The 23119-nt window shown below is 45.1% G+C and overlaps 1 protein-coding gene and 1 long non-coding RNA gene across 2 annotated transcripts in view; one reads left to right on the top strand and one right to left on the bottom strand.

The window, feature by feature from the left end:
- The window catches only part of Lrrc8c (leucine rich repeat containing 8 VRAC subunit C), a 99271-nt gene extending 81924 nt beyond the window's left edge, over window positions 1–17347 (bottom strand). Inside the window, exon 1 of the mRNA XM_031337076.1 lies at window positions 16736–17347. The gene's annotated coding sequence lies outside the window, so the exon portion shown is untranslated. The remainder of the gene's footprint in view (window positions 1–16735) is intronic.
- LOC116068015 lies at window positions 17067–22349 on the top strand. Its single transcript, XR_004109406.1, has 3 exons — window positions 17067–17281; window positions 20074–20245; window positions 22074–22349. It is a non-coding gene; the product is annotated as an uncharacterized LOC116068015 (long non-coding RNA).
- The last annotated feature ends 770 nt before the right edge of the window (window positions 22350–23119 follow it).

Here is a 23119-nt window from a genome sequence, read left to right as displayed (position 1 = left end):
TTTTCGTTTTGTCAAGAAGAGTTTCTCTGTATAGCCCTAGCTGTCCTGGAACTCACTCTGTAGACCAGGCTGGCCTCAAACTGAGAAATCCGTCTGTCTCTGCCTCCCAAGTGCTGGGATTAAAGGCGTGCAATACCACCGCCCGGCCTCTCCCATGTTTTAAGTTTGAGGACACCCATTACCAGTCTTTTATTTTGACCAACAACATATGTCTATTATTTTATGGAGACAACTAAAGCCCTTTAAATAAAGCATAGGATGGATGAGGATGTGCTGTCTAAAACACCGAAATTCAGAGTGAGCTGTACAGGTCCTTTTTCTGAGCTACCAAAGTGGGGTTTAACTGGCCCACTCAGTGACTAAGGAAGTACAGCTTGCTTTGAACTCCGCAGTTGTAGTTGTGTCCAGAAGAAAACACATAATGGCATTTGTTTCCCTGAAGCACATTTCCTAGTTGTAGATGTAACTGGGCAATGTTATTGTAACATTTTTTTAAAAAAAGATTTGTTTATATTTTACGTGTGTCACAGGTGTAAGATACCCTCAAAGGAGAGACAAGAGAGTGTCGGATCCCCTGGAGCTGCAGTTACAGGGTCAGGAGCTGGGAATCAAACTCGGGTCCTCGCAAGAGCAGCCATTGCCCATCAGAGCTGAGGCATCTCTCTCTTCATCCTAAGCATCCCTTTAAAAAGTAGCCCCTGAGAATATTGAAAACAGTTTGGCCATTCTGCTAGCTCCCCCACACTCATGAGCTTAGCAAATGTTTGGCATGTTTGTCTCTATAGAAAAGTCATTTTTCAATTTTTGAAAAATTATCCTTTGACAATATTCAGAAAAGTTTGGTGTTTTGCCTGCTGTAGTTTGCCCCCGGCACACTTCGTGTGGATTTGCATTCAGTTAAAGCTGTAGTTGGGGAACTTGCTCAGAGGTCGCCGGTCTGTCATCCAGAGGCTATATTCAGTGTCCTGTCTACTGTGACAATGGACTCCTGAGGTATTCAACAGGTTGACAGTGTCCCATTGGCCTGGAACACAAGGAGGAAAGGCTCCACGGCCACAGGAGTTTGTGTTTAAGGAGAGTGCCTGTCTTGTACACATCGGCTACGTTAACATTCGAAGACGGCCACAGGAGTTTGTGTTTAAGGAGAATGCCTGTCTTGTACACATCGGCTACGTTAACATTCGAAGAGGTGGGAAGGTGGGGCAGGTGATTTCACCAGGCGAGAAGGCAAAAGATAAAAGGAAATTTGTGCAGCTGACCATGAAATGAAACAGTAGCGCCCAGCAGACCTGGACCCATGAATTCCACTACGGAAAGCCTCGGGGTCCAAACGCAATCAGCTCAAGGGAGATTTCGCCTTTCACAAGCTGTTTCCTCCTTCCAGAGAGAAATTGAAATGTCACGTCACCTTTCCTAAACAGTCGCCAATAAGCACTTTATGCATTTGGAGCACAGGATTTGAAAACTCCCCCTTTCTTAACACATTCTGAGGGAGAGCAGTATAATTTACAGAAGCAAACTGAGGGAGTAGCTGGTGGGCTGGGTGCTCATTTGCTAAGGATGAGAAATGAGACATCTGTAGGTATCCACCTGGTGACCTTTCAGACCCCTCCTCTCTGTCTATGGTGCTTGAGATGGAACCCTGGGTGCATGTGAGACCAGTGTCCTATATCCTCTGGCCTCAGGTTTGTGAGACAGGGTCTCGCTGTCCAACAGGGGTAGCCTCTAAGACCCAATCCCTCCACCATTTCCACTTTTTAGTCAGAACTAGTACCTAAAATGTAGAGATTTTTAACAAAACTTTCCAAACAACAGTGGCCGAAATGCTCTTATGCCCTTAGGCTGGCACTCGCTCCTTGCTGGGACTTTCATAGTCCCAGAAGGTGCTCTGTGGGGGAGTGAGTAAGTAGTTTGAACTCTGAATTATAAGATCAACCTTCTAAGTAATATGTGCCTACTTGTATAATAGCACTACTGTTATGGTTGGGCCTGAGGCCTGCTCTACAGGAAAGAATCCATACCTGCTACTATAAAAACCTGGCCCAGACCTCATGGCTGGTATAACCAAACCTCAAGTCCTAGGATAACTGAATACTAGCATCCAACTCTGCTGACACAGCATCAACACGTATGTTAATGCACACTGTGGTGGTTTGAATTTGCTTGGCTGGTGGGAAGTGGCAGGAGGTATGGTCCGGCTGCAGTAGGTGTAGCCTTGTTGAGGAGGGGCATCAGTATGGGGGTGGGCTTTGAAGCTCTACTCAGGGTCAGTTTCTCTTGGCTACAGTCAGATCAAGATGTAGAACTCTCAGCTTCTCTGGTGCCAAGTCTTCCTGCATGCTGCCATACTTCCTGCCATGAAAATAGACTGAACTTCTGAACCTGTAAGCCAATCCCAATTAAATGTTTGCCTTTTAAGAGTTGCTTCATGCATGGTATCTCTTTATAGCAATGGAAACCTTACCTACGATAGAAGTTGGTACCAGGGACTTGGGTATTGCTGTGATAGCCCGATCATGCTTTGGTTTGGAGGAATGTGAATTTGGGACTTTGGATTAGGAAATGCTTTAGGTAGGGCTTAATGGGCCATCCTAGTAGAAATGGAAACATTGTTGCCGAGTGTGATTTGAACTGTAGAGCCCTAGCTCAAGAGGTTTTAGAGGAGAAGAATTTCAGTATATGGCCTAGAGACTGTTCTTGTAATATTTTGGTAAGGAATTTGGCTGCGTTTTGCCCTTGTCTGAAGAGTCTACCTGAGGCTAAGGTAAAGAAATTGTAATTAATTGCATTGACAAAGGAAGTTTCAGAAAAGCCCAGCATAGACTTTGTCCTCTGGTTTACTCTCGTGAAGAGCATTTTGATCAGGCATAGCAGGCTTAGAAAGGAAAAATACAAAATATATGGTTCAAGTAATAAAAGGGTACCAGGAAGTGCAATGGATCTAAATCCTGTGTTCTAGGAGATAATCAGATTAAGGGAATGGTGACTTTGGTCCATGAAAGCTATGCTTATTGTTTATGTGTTTACCATTGAACACAGAATAGTTATATCATGGTAAGTATTATTATTAATTGGTTATTTTCATTTGGACTTTTAATCTGGAATGAATTACAATCCAGAAATGGAGGGCACAGGTTTTTGATCTGAATATTGAGGCATGGTAGCCATGAAAAGCTTACGCCTACGCATGGTCGGATATGCCTTTAGTCCCAGGAGACAGAGGCAAGCAGATCTCTGAGTTCAAGGCCAGTCTGGTACAAAGCAAATTGCAAGTAAAGAAAAGCTTAGGTTCAGATATGCAGATCTCTGAGTTCAAGGTCTGCCTACATAGCAAGGTCCTGGACAGCCAAACTTAGGCAATGAAGGGTTAGAAAACAGAAACAGAAAGCTGGTGGTGTAATAGAAAAGGCAGCAAGGTTCCATCCCCAACAAGCAGCAAAACTCAACAGATTTGGCCATGCGGCTCAAGATTAGAAGGTGAAGGGGCAGCCTCAGTTGCAGCTGATGGCCCAGGACTGAAGGGGTCATGCAAAGAACTTAAGGCCTGGTACCATAAAGGGAGCCTATGAAAGGCTATTGGGGAAGTCTAGTTGGAGTGAAAAACCCCAGTGTGTTAGAGATGCCAGTACCATGGGATAATCACCAAGAACAGAAGCAGCAGTGGAATGGAGTTGACCAGAGCCTAGAGTGCTACAGAGGGCAGAGCTGGAAAAGTGACCCAAGTCCTTTGGAGAAGCCCAGAAGATCATGTGTGGTCCCATGTGTGGAACAAGAAGCTGTAACGTTGAAGTTGCCTTGGAGACCCCAAAATGTTCGAGATGCCAGCACCATGAGATACCTGCTGAGGAAAGCTACTAACGGAGTGGAAACAGTCCAGGAGAAAGAATTGTATTGCAGTCAACATAATGAAAGGAACTATGCTAGGGGAGTGGTGGTGCACGCCTTTAATCCCAGCACTTGGGAGGCAGAGGCAGGCGGATGTCTGAGTTCCAGGCCAACCTGGTCTACAGAATGAGTTCCAGCACAGCCAGGGCTACACAGAGAAACCCTGACTCGAAAAACAAAACAAAACAAAACAAAAAGAAGGAAAGGAACTGGAGATCTGAAGACACTTTGATGTTAGACATGCAGATGCAGAGTTTGGAGTTTGCCAAGATGACTTTTGGTCTTGCATTGGTCCAGTATTTCCTCACTATGACATTTTAGAATGGTCATGTATATCCTGTGATGTTGGAAGTATGCAATCTGCTTCTTGATCTTTTTTTTTTTTTTTTTTTTTTTTTTTTTTTTTTTGCTTTTTGATCTTATAGGAGATTACAGTTAAAAGATTGGATGAATCTCAAAAGAGACTTTGAACTCTGGACTTTTAATATTGTTGAGATTGTTATAGATTAGGAACTTTGAAATTGGACTAAATGTATTTTTTTATGCTATGTTTAGGTATGCCCCCCCCATAGAGTCACGTGTTTGACTCCCTGTGGGGGCCAGGGAGTGGAAAGTGATGGTTTGTAAATGCTTGAGCCATGGGAAGTGGCACTATTAGGAGGTGTGGCCTTGTTGGAGGAAGTGGGCTCTGGAGCTCCACCCAGTGCAGAAGACTCAGTTTCTCCTGGCTGCAGTTGGATGAAAGTGTAGACCTCTCAGCTCCTGCACCACGTCTGTCTGGATGCTGCCATGCTTCCCGCCATAATGATAACTGACTGAACTTCTGAACCTGTCAGCCAGCCCCAATTAAATATTGTTCTTTGTAAGAGTTACCTTGGTCATGGTGTCTGTTCACAGCAATGGAGAACCTACCCTGCCCACCGCACCCTCACAATGCCAGAATGATGCATGCTGTGCCTTTGCCTTTCAGTCAACACGTGTCAGATTCTGGGCTCTGGGGATGTGCATGCCTTGACAGCCAGGGCAGCTTCACAAAGGCTACTAGAGTAAACACAAAGATTGGGATCTCTTGCTAAACAGCGGTGGTGCACGCCTTTAATCCCAGCACGTAGGAGGCAGATGCAGTTGGAGTTCAAGGCCAGTCTGGTCTACAGAGTGAGTTCCAGGACAGCCAGAGATGTTACACAGAGAAAATCTGTCTCAAAAACAAAACAAACAAACAAGCAAACAAAAAACTAAAAAAAATTATACCTCTTGATTGGCATGATTTTGTGTCATTTTCTGGGTTAAGAGTAGCAAGCCACTTTTATAAGTCACTCCAGGCTACTCACAGGAAGAGACAGCTGTAGCATTGATACGTGTGTCACTGTGTCAGTTTCTTCAGATCTTTTCCTCTCTTCTCTTTACAAAATGTGTGTTTATGTGTGTATGTGTGTGTATGTGTCCATGTGTCTGTGCGTGCTTGTGTGTGTGTGTGTGTGTGTGTGTGTGTGTCCACATGTTCTCTCTAGTGAGTTCTGAAGCTCACTGAGGGATGTTTGGTTCTAGACTTGCATTTTGTTGTCTATTTACAGTTTCCATTTCTTTGCTGAGTCCTCATATGTGGAGCTTTTATACCACCCCTTTCAGACTGCTAGCCACAGCAGTTGTAGCCTGTTATTGCCTGATTTCAACATTTGGCTCATCTCAAGTTAATTTCTGCTGGCTACTCCTTACCTTATTTTGGGTTATATTTCCCTATGCATTTTCACGCCCAATAACTGATTTTGACACTGGATATACTGATGATAATTACTGCTCTTTTAGTTGCAGCAGCTCAGTGGTGTGGTCATATTCAAACTTCGAACTTGATGTGCCACTGCACAGTGGCAGTGGCTCAAGTGTAAACTCTAGCCAGATATCTACTCAGCCACCAATGTCCCTTAGTACATTGTCCTTAGTACAATGTCCCTTAGATCAGGCAAATACTTAGAGGAAGTTCGTGTGCAGATCTGGGGGCTTTCCCTCTATTGTGCAGCCACTGGGAAGTCTCCCACTTGACCCTCTGCTTTTCCAAGTCCGACACAGGGCTGCAGCATTTGGTTTAGGACTTAGCAGCTTCCACAGGTAGGAAGAACCCAGAGGTTCCAGGGGATAGCCCTCCTTTGACCTCAGCCAGCGGGGCAGTTCCCTTTCTTAGGGAGCCCTCCACCCTTTCTTGCTTTTTCCATTTTTCTCTCAGACCCTCCTTGTCTAATTTATTTTCTAAAGATATTTGCTAATGCACCCCCCTCCCCGCTTTCAAAGAATGATTTCTAACCCTTAATTTAGCATGTTATTTCAGTGTGGAGTACCTTTAATAAGCAAAACAACAAAATCAAACCCAGAAGTGTTCCACATAAACATGTGAGATAGCGGGCTCTGCCAGATGCTTACATCATAATCCCAATCTCTACTTCACTGGTACATTGCCAAAGAATGCCAAAAAAGTCAGAAGCCCAGCTTTAGGAGCTAAAGGGTTACATTCCTCAGACAGCTACCCAACATAAGCACACTCTAGAATTCTGGAACGCAGACAGCTTCCAGCATTCTAACACTATGGAAGAAAACAGCCTGTGAGAAGGGCAACAGGAGGAGCTGTGAGCACCACCTCAGGAACACCGAGCAGAGCACAGTGAGAATCCTCCCAATAACTGAACGCTTGCAAAGTGAACTCACGAAAGAACCACTAGTTTTTGTAAAGGATCACTTGCACAAACTTTATTCTAAGCAATAAAATAAAAGCTTATTTTTAGATAAGTCCACTATTACGGATCTATCTACGTCCCCCTGAAAAATAAGATGCAAGTTTATGCCACTCATAAAGCTAGGATTTCATTACTGTGTGCACACTTTACTGCTCCTGGTAATGTATCAAAGTCAAATGTTTGTTACACATCTCTGCTTCCTAATAGTAACTGAGCAAGGCTACTTTGAGACATGCTGTCTGAAATGTCAAGTTTGGAAGGTAATTTCTTTAGCATGACAATCCCACTACAAAAGCTCTAGGGCTATACTTTTATAAGTGGGACATGACCTACAATAAACTCCCTGAACACTACCGCACGATCTTCAGAATACCAACTGTGTGTGCATGTGTTTGTTTGGGCGTGTCCATATGTTTATGTGGGTGCAAACGTGTTTGGAGGCCAAAGATCAACACTGCCTTCCTCAGTCTCCCCCTACATTATTATCTGAGACAGGTCTCTCACTGAGCCGAGAGCTCATCAGTTTGGCTAGGCTGGCTGGCCAAGGAGTGACAGGATCTGCCTGGTTCTGCGTCTCCGAGTCCATGGGTCACAGAAGTACACTGCTCAGCCTGGCCTTTTCATGGATATTGTGGATCTGAATTCAGGTTCTTGTGTACACACAGCAGGCACTTCATCAACTGACTCATCTTCCTCAGTCCCAGAATCTCAAAATTTTAGGAAAAAATATAATTTCTGATGGGCTCAGTGATAGATGCCATTAAGTTCAGCACTGGGAGGCAAAGGCAGGTGGATTGCTGTGTATTCAAGACCAGCCTGGTCTACAAAGGGAATTCCAGGAAGTCATGGTCATCCTCCCCACTCCCCTAAAAAAAAAAAAAAAAAAAAAAAAAAAAAAAAGGTTGACTTGTTTTGAAAGACTCAAACACATTTTTAAAAGAAAGGATATAGATGTTAGGGGCCCCTTAAGGAAATAGGGATACCATAGAGATATGTTCAATAAGCACTTCTTGCCCTACCTTTTAAACAAAAGAATGCTAACTTGGAACAAGACATACAAAACAGAGTTGGTAGACACACTTTATCAAACAGTAATAGCGAAACAGTGTTCATTTAGAGTATGCTTTGAAAATGTTTCCTGATATTTAAAAAAAGTGTATTAACAGTGCTGACAGGACAGAGGGATGTTGGCCATCCTAATTCTAAAAGTACAATATAAATGAAGAAATCTAAAAAGTGAGTAAGCAGGTAAGAAGTTCAAACATCTTAACATAGAAGGATGGGACAGGTGACATTTCTTTGGGCAATAAAATGTGTGTCCTTGAATATGCGCGTGCGCGCGCGCACGCGCGCGCACACACACACACACACACACACACACACATGCCATAATATAACCCATGACTTTGTATTCCAACTTAAAAATTAACTCAAAATGAAACAAAACTGTTCAAGAAAGTTTCAAACTTGATCTGGGACAGAATCTATTTGCAAGATATTTTCACAATCTCTGCGGAGAAATTAAGACTCCTGATGAAATGCATAAGAGAAACGTAAATGCTCTCAATGGAGAGCAGAAGTATTCTTGCTGTTTCCTGGTCACCCATTTAATGCTCTCAGTAATGGCTCTAGTAAGTAACGGCATGGTGGAGAATGCCTTTAGCCTCAGCACTCTCAGGGCAGAGGTAAATGGATCTTCAGAAGTTTGAGGCTATCTAGGTCTACATAATGATTTCCAGGCAAGTCAGGGCTGCACAGTGACACCCTGTCTCAAACCCAAAGTTTAGTAATAACCTTGAATCCACATTTTAAAACCAAGTCTTCTTCCACCTCCCCTAAGAGTATATTTTTACATGGATCTCCCCAAACCTCTTCACACACGAGGGTTGGGGTGGGTGTGCTTCTTAAATTATTCCTCTAACAAGCATTTCCAGGAGTCTGCTAGCTGGCCAGCACCATCAGCTCTTATGCTGATGGAACACCGTGGCCTTCCTCTGTCTTTCATTTCTTTCAGGTATTCGCTCTCAGGCATCTGTTGATCACCTCATTAACAACATGCACATCCAAGTAAACACAGCTTATTTTCTTCGAGACACCATCATGTGCTTTCCTCCAATTAATTACCTCATGGCTTGCTTTTGACTATTTTCTTTCACCTCAGTGTTATTTAGTTCATCCGACCCAGCTCGTTTCGAATCCTCGAGTTAGCACAGGCTCTGTCATCATGCTTTCACACGAGTGGCAGGTGATGCTTTCTAACATGCTGTCCAGAGACTTCATAAAACGCTGAAATCGCTAACATGTCCAAATCGCACCCACTGCTACTGCAGCCACTTCCTCCAGCCATGGCCACTGGAGGAATGACCTGTGTAGCTAGACATTAGACAGAAAACCGAGTGTAATCTGGGCAGTGTTCCCTAACATCACTGATATGCACACTGTACTGGCCTTGCTAATGTTCAGGGAGGCAGAGTAATTTATCTTTACAATGTTTTCCCAGTGAAGACATTCTTCAAGGCTCCAAAACAGAAATGACTGACTAAATAGTCTCCAACCCATTGTTCCGGAAGTTGGGTGCCAAGCTGTATCTTTACCATTTACCAAGGCATGGGGATATTTCAACGTGTTTCTGGTTTTTCATAAACCTCTAAGATATTTTAAAATGACTACTAGTAATTCTTATTGATTTTTTGATCAAGTGCTTAAGAGACTTGGGGGGAAAAGGCAGGAAAATAGAATGGACAGTAGTTGAGAAGAGGAAGGGGAACTGGGGGAGGGGAAGAGAGAGGGGGAGGGGAGGGGAGGAGGGAGGGGTGGGGGGACAAAAGAAGGCAATGAGTGAACACTATCTGAATGTATTATATACATGTAGGAAATGCTACAAAGCATTACATCATCATGAATAGTTACACATGTTAGTGAACACATGAAAATGCACAAACTTCCAGACAGTTGTGTGAGGAGGCAGCTTTCACCTATGGTTTTCTTTGATGTCTTCACTTCATGTTTATATGCTTGCTGCTAGTTATTTCAATGATTTCTTCCTAATTTTCTATTGCATTCAGAGATATTTCTATACATATATCTGCCTCGATTAAGAAAGAGGATTTCTAATGACACTAAATTTCATTACCAGAATTGGAACAGAAGGGTGTTAGTGGGTGTGGTGGTGTGTGCTTTTAATCCCAGCAGACTCTGTGAGCTCAAGACCAGCTTGATCTAAATAGCAAGATCCAGGTTGGCCAGAGCTACATGGTGAGACCCTGTCTGAAAACAAAACAAAAACATCAGAAGGAAGTGGATGATAAGTTCCCAGCTAGGAGGTAAGAAGTGTCACCATGAACAGTTACACCACCAATCGTCCTAAGCAGCCATGTCCCAGAGACTCTGAGTGGCCAGAAAGAACGGACAAGGCTCTGGCCATCCTGGAGGTTTTCTTGTCGCCAAGCACATTTTTGGATGTGTGAGGTTACAGTCAAAAAGCTGGGGGAGAGGAGAGGCGTGTTGTTTGTGGAGACTGTGTGCGCCAGAGCGTGCCAGCCACCAGATGCGGGAAACTGCCGGGGAAACACAGCCTCTTCACCGCTCCAGAGAATGCACCACGGGACTTGTACAAGAAACCAGGAAGCCAAGAACAACCCTGGAAGCCCCACCCTCCCTGAATGACCAAATCTTTTCAATAAGGAACAGTGTGTTGTAATTATGAACAAGTGTAAATTATTTGATACAGAAAACTTTAACTTATCCTCAATAAACAAGTGACTGGTCCCAAGAAGAAATGGCTGGTGCCAGAATAGCCGTAGCATGGGAAGAACTGTTGAAGGGTGTTGACTATGTGAGACTGAGGGGGACTTCCCATCAGAAAGCAAAAGGATCTCCATAGAGGAGGGTTTGGGAGATGAATTTAAGGGATTTAATTTTGCCAGTGTCAAGTTTACATTCTTTATAAATGAATTTCACTTTAAGACAATGGGCTGGAGAAAGAGCCATCATCAGTCATGAACATGATCTGAATTATTACCCAGATAACTGGCACCCAAGGGGTTTGTTTGTTTTATTTTGTTTTGTTTTTAGAAGCCGGTCATTGTGTCACAAGGTTGTAGTCTTAGCACGGAGAGGCAGGAGCAGGCAGATCTCTGGGGCTGACTGGTGGGCCAGCCTCACTGTATCCAGAGAACCAGGTCCTAGTAAGACACCTTATCTCAAAAGCTAACTCACAGAGATCTACCTGCCTCTGCCTCCTAAATGCTGGAATTAAAAGCATGTGCCGCCATGTCTAGCTAAGTATGCTTCTTGTAATTACAAAATAAAAATAAAATCATAGAGGATTTTAAAATTAAGACATCATATATATTTATAAAAACATATTCATATATTGTCTATTCTGTATGCCTTCTAGTTTCAAATGGCTCTTCTGTGACTTCTGAATGTAACAAAGAACCAAGACAGGGTCATCTCGCGCCAGCAAAAACTGCTTGGATAGAAAGAAGCGGGTAGGGTAGGAAGACAAACAACTTGACCAACAACTTGGTGGCTGAGTTCCAGGCCAACCAGAGCTATACAGAGAAACTGTCTCTTCCTCCCACCAAAAGCTGATTCCTGAATTTTGCTAAACTTTTCTGAGCTCACGCTACGTTTTTTTTTCTATCAACAGCTCTCCAGTAAGACATATCACAGGCCATAGAATCATACGTGTATCTTTTTAATCCGAGAGCTGGCACAGGAAAAGTGAGTGGGGGTAGGGTGTAGCTTGGAAGAAGTGTGTGATGCACGTAGCTTGTAAAAGGCCATGAATTTAATCCCATGTTCTCCTTTGCATGTACACACCTCCCAAACAATATTCCCACATCAGAGAATGTTCCTCGATTTCCTTGTAAAGCTTGTGATGAGAAGCAGCTCTTCCAAGTAAATGGCCCAGCATTTTCCATGTCTGATTACTAGAAGGGCTTAGTCATTCTCCACCTCTCGACCTTGGGTTCTCACCACAGAGTCCCAACAAACTACCTAAGGAACTTCTCTTGCATTCCTCACTAGCCACGGGGTCTGGGGGCAAGGAGGGGTACTTCCACGTTAGCTGTTCAAGGCCACTTAGTATCTCTGTATCTTCTTCCACTAGATCTCCTTTCCCCATGTTTACAGTCTAGGAATGAGCAGTAGGCGGCCTCCAGCACACAGCATTACACAAAGGTCTGAACTCTTCCTTGTTCGCAACCTCAAAAACCTCCTGAGGTTGGCATACCTTGTTCTGTGGTAAAGGCATTCCTAACTAAAGACTACCTCTTGACTATCTGATGCTAGCAGCCCCCTGGGCTATCTAATGCTAGTAGCCCCCTGGGCTATCTGATACTAAGGTGCTCAATAGGTTTATAATCCAATGATGTTTATTACGTTGCCCCAGGAGCAATTTATTAATGAAGTGCACTTCTTACCTGGCATCGAAGGTTCAGTCTTTAAGAACTATAACCTCCCATAGATATAAGACTAGTTAAATGAGTAAAAGAAAGCTCTGGGTAGGTGAATTTGCCCTGTATGGGAGAAACTAAGTGAGGTCCTCAGACCTTATGTGGATGTCAGGTGGATTCCATAGCCTGCCTGTCATTCTAGAGCTCAGAAGCAGAGAAAGGGCAACCCAGAAGCAGACTAGCTAGCTGTACTAGGAGTTCCTGGTTCAAGAGACTCCGTGTCAGTAAATAAAACGCAGTGTTCAAGGAAGGCTTTCAATTTGAACCACGAGTCTTCACAGGAAACACAGACATGTGGGCCTCCACAGGGATGCACAAACATGTGGGTGTGCAGCTTCATACACATAAGCCCCCACACATGAACACACATACATACAGACACATGCCTCACTTACACACACACACACACACACACACACACACACAAACACAAACAAGTGAGATGTTTTAGATAAATCTCAAGACAAAAGTGCCACTAACTATATGGTAAACGAGTACTGTGGTGTTTTTCTTAGCTTCGGGAGGACCGCTTACAAATACATGACTTGCCTTTCATTTAGGACATAAGAACCATCAAGGTGCTGTCCTAACTAAGCCAAGAAAAACAAAATCGAAAAATGTCTACCACTTCAAACGACTTACTGCCTTCTGTCGTATATAACCTGGAAACATACTATAAGTATAAAACATTAAAGATGAAAAATTAAAGCATTAGTGTGCTTGTCTGAAGCATAACTGGACCGACAGGAGGGCTAGAAGGAGGTTTGGGCCGGAGGGGAGGGGGCATTTAGCTCCTAGCATTGCCTATGGTTGAGGGCAGGGTGTGTGCTGGAGAGATACGGCGCTGTCACAGGCCTTGAGAGATAAGCAGAGTTGAGAGACCTGGAGTGGCAGACACAGGAAAGTCTGTTTGCCAAAGCATACACATTCCAAGCCACTGCAACAGCTCCAGTAAGCTCTCTAAAATGTGTGGTGTAGGACAAAGAAACACACTAAAAAAGGTGAGTTCGTGTTTCTGATGCAAGACTTCAAGAAAGGATGTGATTCAAAAGTTAGACATGTTAAAAAAAACATTCAACCCAAGGGTAGCTGCGGGAGGACTGAGCCTATGACAGCACTGTCCGGAGCCCCTCCAGTAAAAGACACCAAAGCTGAAGGCAGAGAGCTCAGTCAGCTCTAGACAGGTTACAGTGATGGACCCTTACTGCTCATCCACTAGAAGGGAACTGTCTCTACATGCCCAGCTTCATCTAATTCATGCAGTGAGGTAGGCTCTAAAACTCCGTTACACAAGGAAACTGGGGCTCAGTGAGGCTCAATCATGAGATCCTTTGAATACCTATCTTTCAGTGCAGCCAGAATGTGAGAGCAACTGCTCTAACCTGAGGCTACACTCTGTATATGGTGCCAATTTAAAAACAATGTATATATTCTACTATGATATATCTTTATATTTTATTTACTTGCTTATTTTTGTGAAAGGCCTTCACTGTGTAGCCAAGACCACCTTGGAACTCACAACGCTGAGACTAGGCTCACCCTACACTGGTAACAATCCTCCTGGCTCTGCCTTCTGAGTGCTGGGATTTCCGGTGTGTCTCACCATGCCTGGTTACCATTCATATTTAAAAGAAGTGGAGTCAAAGACACCTCCATGACACTTGCATAGTAATGTCAACCTCATTAGTGTAATATGTATTCACAGATGAACCAAGACTAGAGACACAGCCAACATTCCCGGGATGAGGGAGAAAATCCTGGGATTGTCCTAGTCCATGAGACACCATTACCAAGAGCAGCTGATGGGAGAGGACCATGGTCCACTGGGCCTTTTCAAATTGTTCATTTAGTTGCAATCAGTCAAAAGAACGCAGGCTTTGGAAATAGACTGTCCTTACTCAGAATTCAAACTCTGATGCAGATCAGCTGGGGAGTGGCAAACTCATGGAGAGGTTGGTTATTTTATGCTCTTAATTTCTGTTTTCTTGTGCAGGTGTTATGGTTAGTTAAAAACATATTTCGGTCAGAGGAGGAAAAGGAGGAAGCCTTTGGATAATGGGGGACAAAGGGTAACATTGAGAACTAGAGAGAACCAGATGTGGTGAATTCGTGTGTATGTCTATCACTCAAGAGGCTGAGGCAGGAGGATTGCCAGGACTATGAGGCAAGACTTGGTGGCAAAGCAAGGCTGTGCCTGAAAACAAACAAGGGCAAGCAGTACAGTGCCCAACTGCATTTACTTAGGATATTCCAGTTGCATGGCATTTGCCAAGTCATAAACTCTGAGCCCCATTCCATAAAATGGGTATGGTACCATTGTCTTAGGATGGGAGAGACACCAGGCCAGCCAGTTTACATAACAGAAATGTCATCAAATCATGAAGACAAGTCTTGCTTAATAAGTATAACTTTTATCTCATTTCTCTTTAAACTTAGGCTTTCTTTGGGGGGTCGGGGGTACTTTCTTACCAAGGTGCCAATGACCAAAGATTAAAGTACTACAGAAGATTTAAAAATCATTGGCAAGCAGTGGTGGCACACACCTTTAATCCCAGCACTCTGGAGGCAGAAGCAGGAAGATCTCAAGTCTAGCCTGGCCTTACAACAAAGAAATTCTGTCTCAATCAATCAATCAATCAATCAATCACTCAAACATAATTTGATAAAAACTGGGCATTTGAAGTTAAAATATTTCTGACTCTGAATTGTTTTTAAAAGATAAACTTTACATAAGTGTCAAGTTGTTCATTTCTTTTAGAGTTTTTAGAACTTTTTCTTTACTAAAAAGCCTCCTCTTTTTAAAAACAAAAACAAAAAAACTCCTTGATGACTCAATTGATAGACTGTCTAGCATGAGCAAAGCCTCAGATTCAATCCCCAGTACAGAATAAACTGGGCAGTGGTACTCCCGGAACCCAGCACTGTGGAGATCAGAAGTTTAAGGTCTAGGCCAGCCTAGGCTACACAAGACCAGTAAAACAATAAAACAAAAACAAAGCCTCACAATACTTCAGCAAAGTGCCCGTCAATCTGAGAATTCCCACTCATTCAGGCCGTCTGGCCTGTGAGGAAAGGTTCATTATGCTTACCAGCTTTTACAGACATTGAGGTGGAGACCCCTACCTGCTGCTCTCAGTCTAGAATATAAAGAAGGGAAATGTTTTTGTATTTGCAAAAACTGCCCCTCCCTTGCATCTCCCAGTTGGTCTTAAGTCATAAGAAATTCAAGTATAATAGACTAGAAATGTGTAGATCTAATCTGATAGCTCTGTCTACATTTCTATTGTGGAGTGCAAATTTGAGGAAAAGTCTATCGAGTTCAGATTACAAAGAGGCTAGGTGGTTTTTCTACAAATCATCAAAAAACAAAGAGAAGTGTGTATTAAGGTTTGGTGGGGGGAGTGTTGCAGAACTGCATGAACCAAGCAGTTTAAAATCACTTGTATTCTCCCGTCACCCAGGTGGCATTTCACTGCCGGTCCACTCTAAATCCGCGTCCAAGCTTAGGCAAAGCACTGCATACTCGGCAGAAATGTGACCGTTAGCTAAGGCACACTGCAGTCTGTACAACTGGAACAGCACCTCTAACGGGTATTAAGGCTCTCTGAGCCAAACCCAGGCACTCCCACAAAGATCAATCTGTCTTATTTTTTACTTTAAGTTGGATGGGAACCCAAAAATGTTTCCTAACTAATTTGTTGCGAGTTAAAAATGCTTTAAGGAACTGGAACCTCAGTAGAGTCGTGCCCTCACCCTCTAATAAAACATATGCATAAGCATGGGGACTAGGTGTGGGCTGAGCCGCTGCAAAGACAGGTAACTTGAAGGGTTTTAAAATAACTGAAATCTGAGGTACACAGCCAAGTGTGGGGGGAGGGAAGCATTAGCTGCTGGAAAAATAGAAAGGCTTTGGAGTCTACAGAGCACACCCTAAGGCTCCCAAGGGCTAACTCCATCCCAGACACCTCTGTGCTGGGAACCAGGGAAAAACAAAAACAAAAACAAAAACAAACAAACAAAAAAAACCCAAGAGCCTGCTAGGGCAGTTGGGATGAAGGCAGAGGTCCTGGCCGCAGCTGCTGGCCTAGACACCTGGCCTCCAGTCTTAGGATGCCGAGCACCTCCTCCCGCCCCTCTGGACTTGCAGGTGAGCGGACTGGTGCTCACTGGATCCCTATGGAGACCTTCGATTTCCCTCCCCCCGGCCCCCCTTCCTCAAAAAGTGTAACTTCAGGCATCTTCCAGGGAGGCGAGGGGGTTGGGGGAGAAGAGCAGAAAAACCAGGCCCCAGCATCTCTGGGGGTTTTGAAGGTAGGGAAGGAGAATCGCCCGGGCCATCCCTGCAGCGACCGCGTTTTCTCCTAGTACGCCCCTCCCCCAGTCCCCAGAACCAGCGGCGGCCAGACTGTACAGGGTGCCCGGCTTGGGGTCCCTGGCGCGGACGCCAGGGCCCACGTGGGTTGGGTGGGGTGGAGGTTAGCGGGATCCCTGGACCGCATGCAGAGCAGGCGACTACATTGTGCCTGTCCCAGAGCCCTGGGGTGGCAGGGACACGAACGAGGCAGGATGGACGCGTCCAGGCTGGGGCGCGCCCAGAGAACCGAGCCTAGTGGCAGGCTGCCGGCCGTCCCTCTCCATCCCTCCGCGGGTCCCAGCACCTACCTCTGGGGGCGAGGGTATCCGCAGAAGAGGGTGCCAGGGCGCGGCGAGCTGTATCCGGGTTGGGCTCAGCGGCGGCCAGCGACCGCGGCGTCGCTGCTCATGGCTTGTCGCGCCCAGAATGCTGCGGCCACGGCCGCGGCGGCGCCTCGGTCCTCGTCCTCTTCGCGGGCTCTGAGCCGGGACGCAGCTAACGCCCCAGCTCCGCAGCCCTGTTCCTCCTCCCCGGTGCCTCCCCGCCTGCGAGCGGAGCCGCCTCCAGCGCCGCCCCGCGCTCCGCCTGGCCCGCGGCAGCCAGCGCCGCCCAGCGCCCAGCCCCGGGGTCGCCGCCGGCTGCGGAGCCGCCGCCGCGGTGCCAGCCCCGCTGTGACGCAGGCAGCGGTGCCCGGGAACTTCCTCCTCTGCCTGAGACCACCAGGCGTCCTGGGCAGGCGGGTCCGCGCTGGGCGGGCCGCTGAGCACTGCGTCCCTCACCGGGAAATCAAGCGTCTCCGAGGCTGAATGATTTCGCCGCTCGGAGCAGCCCACCTGGTTGGCACAGCAGGGAAGGTCGGTCTTCTGCCTCCTCTGTGCAACCCTAACAATGCCAAAAAGCGGGTGGCTTCTGTGAGCCCGTCATCTGCTCTTACACCGCAGCTCCTCCCTGGGCTAAGTGAAGCTGAGCGGCCACTGCTAAAAATAGCCCTACTGGTAACTCCCAGAGTGTCAGGATGGAGATAACCCCTCCCCAGAGAGTGAAAGGCCAAGAAGAGGGTGAAGAGGGGGTGGTGGGATATACCGAGGGGAACAGAGGAGAACAAAAAAAAATCTGATGTCCATAGTTTACAAAGCCTTAAGTGTCCGGCTGGCAGGAGTCTCACATTGCTGGACCCTGCAAGATGGGCTTCTAGGCTCTGAGCAGCAGGTGCCATTCTGTATGAAAGCTCCGCCTACGATTTTGTGTGGGTAGAGGTGCGGATCTTGTGTGTGTGTGTGTGTGTGTGTGTGTGTGTGTGTGCAAAAGAGTTAACAATGTTCCCCAAACCACCTGTTGTTTAGACGGTGTAGGGGACGAGTTCTCTTAACCATGGGTTTTTCTGCCTAGCTCTCTGCCCAATTATAGTTCAAAAGCACAAATTAGAATTTTGAAAAGCTGGCAGCTCCCTAAAAAGAAAATTTGCCTATTGAGGAAAAAAAGTGCAGACAAGATAACTGTATCAGTCTAGAGAGAGAGAGAGAGAGAGAGAGAGAGAGAGAGAGAGAGAGAGAGAGACAGACAGACAGACAGACAGACAGACAGACAGACAGACAGAGACAGAGAGAGACAGGAAAGTGAGTGCTTGTCAGCTGGCTGTCCTCAGAGCACTTGATGGATAAAGACTTACTCTGTCCTGGCAGTCTGGGAGAGACAGAAGAGAGGACAGAAATGGGCAGCCAGCAGCCATTAACTAGTTTGTGTGCTCCTGCATGGTAAGTTTATAGAAGGCAATCATTCTCCAAGCCACGATGAAAAGCGGGGTGTGGAGGAGGAGCCTAGCCACCCCCCCCACACACACACACTTAGGCACCTAACTGTTCTTCCTGCTCACAGAATAAAATATTATACTGTCTCTAATCCCAATACAGTTGTTGGCTCCAAAGACAACCTTAAACCCCTTGGGGCCTTAGGGGAATCACTGTGCATCAGCCTCATTAACCGAGGACAAGCCAACAACCTAGGGTTCTACTAAAAAGCAGAGGAGGTGTGTTTCTCTGGGGGAAAGGCAGAGACCGGTTTTAGTAGTTTGCTTTATGAAAGAGGGAGGGGTGGGAGAGATCCAAGTACCTTGTAAGGCAGCAGGTAGATACAAAAACACTCTATGAGGTAGATCTAAATTCAAATGTTCTACGTCAGGGACTTGGGTGGGGATGGAGCTCAGGGCTAGTGTCTCAAGGCCTTGAGTTTGGACCATCAGAACAGCAAAGACAAACACAAATCTCAGAAAAGCAACTCCTAAAGTGGAAAACCTCCCTGTCTTATTCTCCCCACGGGGCTTCGGCATTCTCTGTTGTCATTAGTGTCCTGACTGTGCGCTGAGGTGGGCCAGCCAACTGCCAAGGAGGGGGCAAACCCTAGATTGTTGGTGAAGGTGCAAAAGGCTTATGTCTCTGCTCTCCCTCTGTAGGTTCAAAGAAGGACTGCTCCTTCTTACACATCCCCATCAGTAATCTAGGTATCATACTGCAGGGTGCTGGGAGAATTCCATAATATGTGAAAAGCACCAACAAAAGGAACCAAGCACTTCACTTTGTAAGCACTCACAGCTTGAGATCAGTTACTGAAGTCATTCCTCTTCGATACCCTGAAAAGCAAAGGTATGGTCTTGAAGTTTGGAAATGAGATGTGCATGCCTCCATCGAAACGTCTCCAGAGCTGCTGTCCTGAGTGTATCCAGATCTCTGCTGTGATGGCCTAACAGGGTGAACAGGGCAATTCTGCAACTGTACACAGGGGGTTGATGACACATGTTAAATATGGAGAGTTACTAGTCTAAAAGCCACACCACCATACTGCTACGCTCATCGCTTTGTTTTTGCTAGCTTACAAACACTAAGTCTAGTCTTCACTCCAGTTACCTTAACTCATAATCACACACTTAGCAAGCTCCCTATAAAAACACGGGGCAGATCAGCAATCAGGCATTCGGTGTGTGAGTGCTGTGTCTGGGAGGTCTCAGGAAAGCATGAGGGCTCTTTCCATGACTCTTGGGTGTTCACAAGCTATGGACAAGCTAGGGAATCTGGCAACCAACTGCGATTGAGGTTCAGTGAGAGAAGAGGCCGCTGCTGGCTAGTTAACCTGGGATCCTACCCTGTCTTTTTATCTTATGTGCATTTCTCCAATCCCTGTCTCCCACTCTGAGCTAGGGCAGAACTCATGGCTTCATTTTCAGCAAGCCCTCTATCCTGGAGCAATCTGTGATTTTGAGCTTTCAGATTAAAGATCTATGTCTAAACTTTACACAGATACAAGTTAACTGCAGACTGTGATAAGGAGCAGAGTGGATATTTCTGGACTGGACAAGGCTAAGGTCCAGGAACTGTACACATCTCCAGTTCTGTATGGCTAGCTAGGTGCTCCTTAGCCTTGTCACCGTGGACTTCAGCTCTTTCCCAGATCACTCTAGTGGTAAGGTGAGGTTAGGGGTGTGTCTTGTAGATGGTATGGAAATGGAAATGGTAATGTTGTTGCATTGTTTTATTAAGTGTACAAAAACAAACAAGCCCTAAACTGTCATTGTTCTTCAAAAGCATAATTAATTACTTTTTGTCTGGTGCCAGCACCTTCCTGGAAGATATATTTCTTTTTTGTCTTCTCACAGCATTTAGTTTTACAGATCTGCTTCACCATCAAGTCTAGCCTCCGGTGCAGGGACTGTATCTTCACCTTCATGCCTGTTATCAATACCTAGCTCAGGACCTTCTATGAAATCCTAATGTGATTTCCAATTCCAGTTTATACTGATTCTTTCAGTATAACTCCTACTAAAATAGGTAGGTTCTAAAATCAGAATCCTGTAGCTAGTAAAGAAGTTATACTTAATAATAAATAAGTATGACAGTGCCATAATGACACCTAATTCTTTACTTTAAAATAGTTACACTAAAATTAAGTATTTTATACAGGTACAGGTATAACATCTGATGTTTTTTCCAATGCTGAAATTACTCTTTAGGGTAAACCTGCTATTCTTGTTTTGTCTTGCTTTTAATGTCAGTTGATCTTGTCTGGTAATAACGAAAGTAAAGTTTTAAGCTCTCAGTCAAAGCCACCAGTAGGGTTTTACTCGGAATCTTCTCTCCTTTCAACGATCTGCTACCAAGGCCTTTTCTAGGTAGAGAAAGGTCTGAGAAAGGACTGAACTAATAGAAACCATCCTATTTTAAGTTTCAGTTGTTAACATTGTTGCACCTAGCAAATTCTGGCTGCACATAAAACTTCACCTGGAGTTTTGAAATCCCTGAATTTACACCATCAAAACCACTAAAACTGCAGGAAAAACAGGAAGTTCTCTGAGAGGTCCTGTGGTGATGGCAACTGCATGTGCACCAGACAAATGACCTAAAAATAATGGACCCAATGACCTAAAAATAAGAGAGTTTAAAACTTTAGATTCAGGGCAGGAGACAGCTCAATTGGTAAAAGTGCTGCCCAAGCCTGGTAACCTGAGGAGGATGGATCACTGACCCACAGTGGAAGAAGCACACCAACACACAGACACACAGACACACGCACACACACATGCAGACACATACAGCACATATACTACATACATACACATACATACCATACATACACACACTCATACTACACACACATACAGACACAGCACACATACTACATACATACACATACATACCATACATACACACACATACAGACACACACAGCACACATACTACATACATACACACACTACATATACAGCATATACACACATACACACTACATACGTATAGAGCACACATACCACATGCACACACACATATATAGAGACACACAAAGCACACATACTACATATACACACACAGGGGTGAGGGATAAAAATTAAGAAAAACACTTCTAGATCAAATCCTTTTATAAGACAGACTTGTTTGGATAGTCCATGTTGTGAAATTTTCCTTGGAAATAATTCTGAACTAGTATGTGTGGGATATATACTACAGACTCAATAGAAGGAAGCTTCATGTGCATTGACTGATTTAAAGCCACCATAGCTACCCATGAAATAGACAATGTTAGTGTCTCTTATTGATAGAGGATGAGCCAAAGCCCATTAAACTCTTCTAGCTAACCAAAGGTCACAGAGCCCGGAATGAGCTGGATGTGAGCCGAGCCAAGTCTGGCTTCAAGGTCAGACATAATGGCTCAATTCTGTAAGAAAGGAATAGGTGTTATAAAATCCAACCTGTTGACTATTAGTGGTGTAACTTTTCAGTAGTTCTTTAAAAATTTTTATTTTCTTTTTAAAGCACAGTGTGTGTGTGTGTGTGTGTGTGTGTGTGTGTACACATATGCCATGGCACACCTGTGGAGATCAGAGGACAGCTTTGTGTAGTTGGTTCATGTAGTCACTTCCTTGGGAATCCCTGTGGATCCAGGGACTGAACTCAGGTCGCAAGGCCTGCATGACAGCACCTCTGCTCGCTAAGCCATCTGGACTCATTCAGTAGTTTTTGAAATTGTGTTCATTTGCACTCTCCCAGTAGAATTCATCCCAAACATGCCCTCATGCCATGGTCTTACTCCTTACTGCTTACTCTTTAAATGCAAAACACTGATGAGAGGGGAACTTGAAATTTTTATTTAATTTTTTTACAGAAGAACGTACCCCAGTTTACAGTTCCCAAGGGCTAGGAATCCATCATGACAGGAAGCATGGCAGCAAGCAGTGGGCAGGCGGCTGGAGCAGCAAGCTGACAACTTACACCTCCAACCACGAGCATGAAGCAAAACAGAAGCAAACTTCTTAATAAGGGATCATAAAGTGTGGCTCTGGGAGAGAACCGTTGTTCAGGTGAGCCAGTGATAGATAAGCAACTATCACATGGCACAGCCATTACACCATGGTCTAAGAAATACACATTTTAATTTCCATTTATGTTTCCTCACTTGTAACTTCCAAACCCCTTATTGTAAGTGATGAGGGATATGGGAGATCCTTTAACTATGGGTTTTGTTCTCAGTTCCTGAAGGGCATCTTCTGCGATTTATAACAAGCTCTTTTCATGGACACCTGGCCTTCTGTGGAAAGCCACACATTGCAGACTGGCGTCCAGGTGGGGCCAAGCCTACGGTTTACTGGGTGAGACGTGCACCCATCCACATCCGTCGGCACCCGTTGGCAGTGACAGGGCTTTCATTAAGGCTTTGTTTGGCTTAGAGGAGTCAGTGGTCCATCATGGGAGGTAGGTATATAGTAGTGAGGGTAGCTCTCAGCTTTGGCAGAGAGTGTGTGGCAGCCCGCGTTACTGCATTGTAATCCAGACATTACAGAGATAATCAGGGGCACATCTGCATGCTGGAACCTCACAGAGCTTCATAGGATAGAATCTCCTGTTCCAGAATCTTTCAGCACCTGTCTTGAACATCAGTCTCTTCATTTGGCTGGTCAATTGTCCCTTAATAATAACTTACTAAGTCAAGTACCCCTTGTAATAAACCAGTCATCCAGAAAGAAAGCCACTTCAATTCTATGGGCTGTTCTTGAAAATGACAGAACCTGGGAACAGGGTCCTGGGGGACTTCCAATCTGTAGCCAGGTTAGCTAGAATCAGCCTGGGAACCCACCTCTTGTGATTGACATCTGAAGCTAGGCATGGGGCAGTTGTGTGAGACTGAGCCTTTGGCTATCCCCAGACAGTGTC

Source organism: Mastomys coucha, unplaced genomic scaffold (assembly GCF_008632895.1).
Source record: "Mastomys coucha isolate ucsf_1 unplaced genomic scaffold, UCSF_Mcou_1 pScaffold22, whole genome shotgun sequence".
NCBI classification, from domain to species: domain Eukaryota; kingdom Metazoa; phylum Chordata; class Mammalia; order Rodentia; family Muridae; genus Mastomys; species Mastomys coucha.
This window is presented reverse-complemented; position numbering and strand designations above follow the sequence as displayed.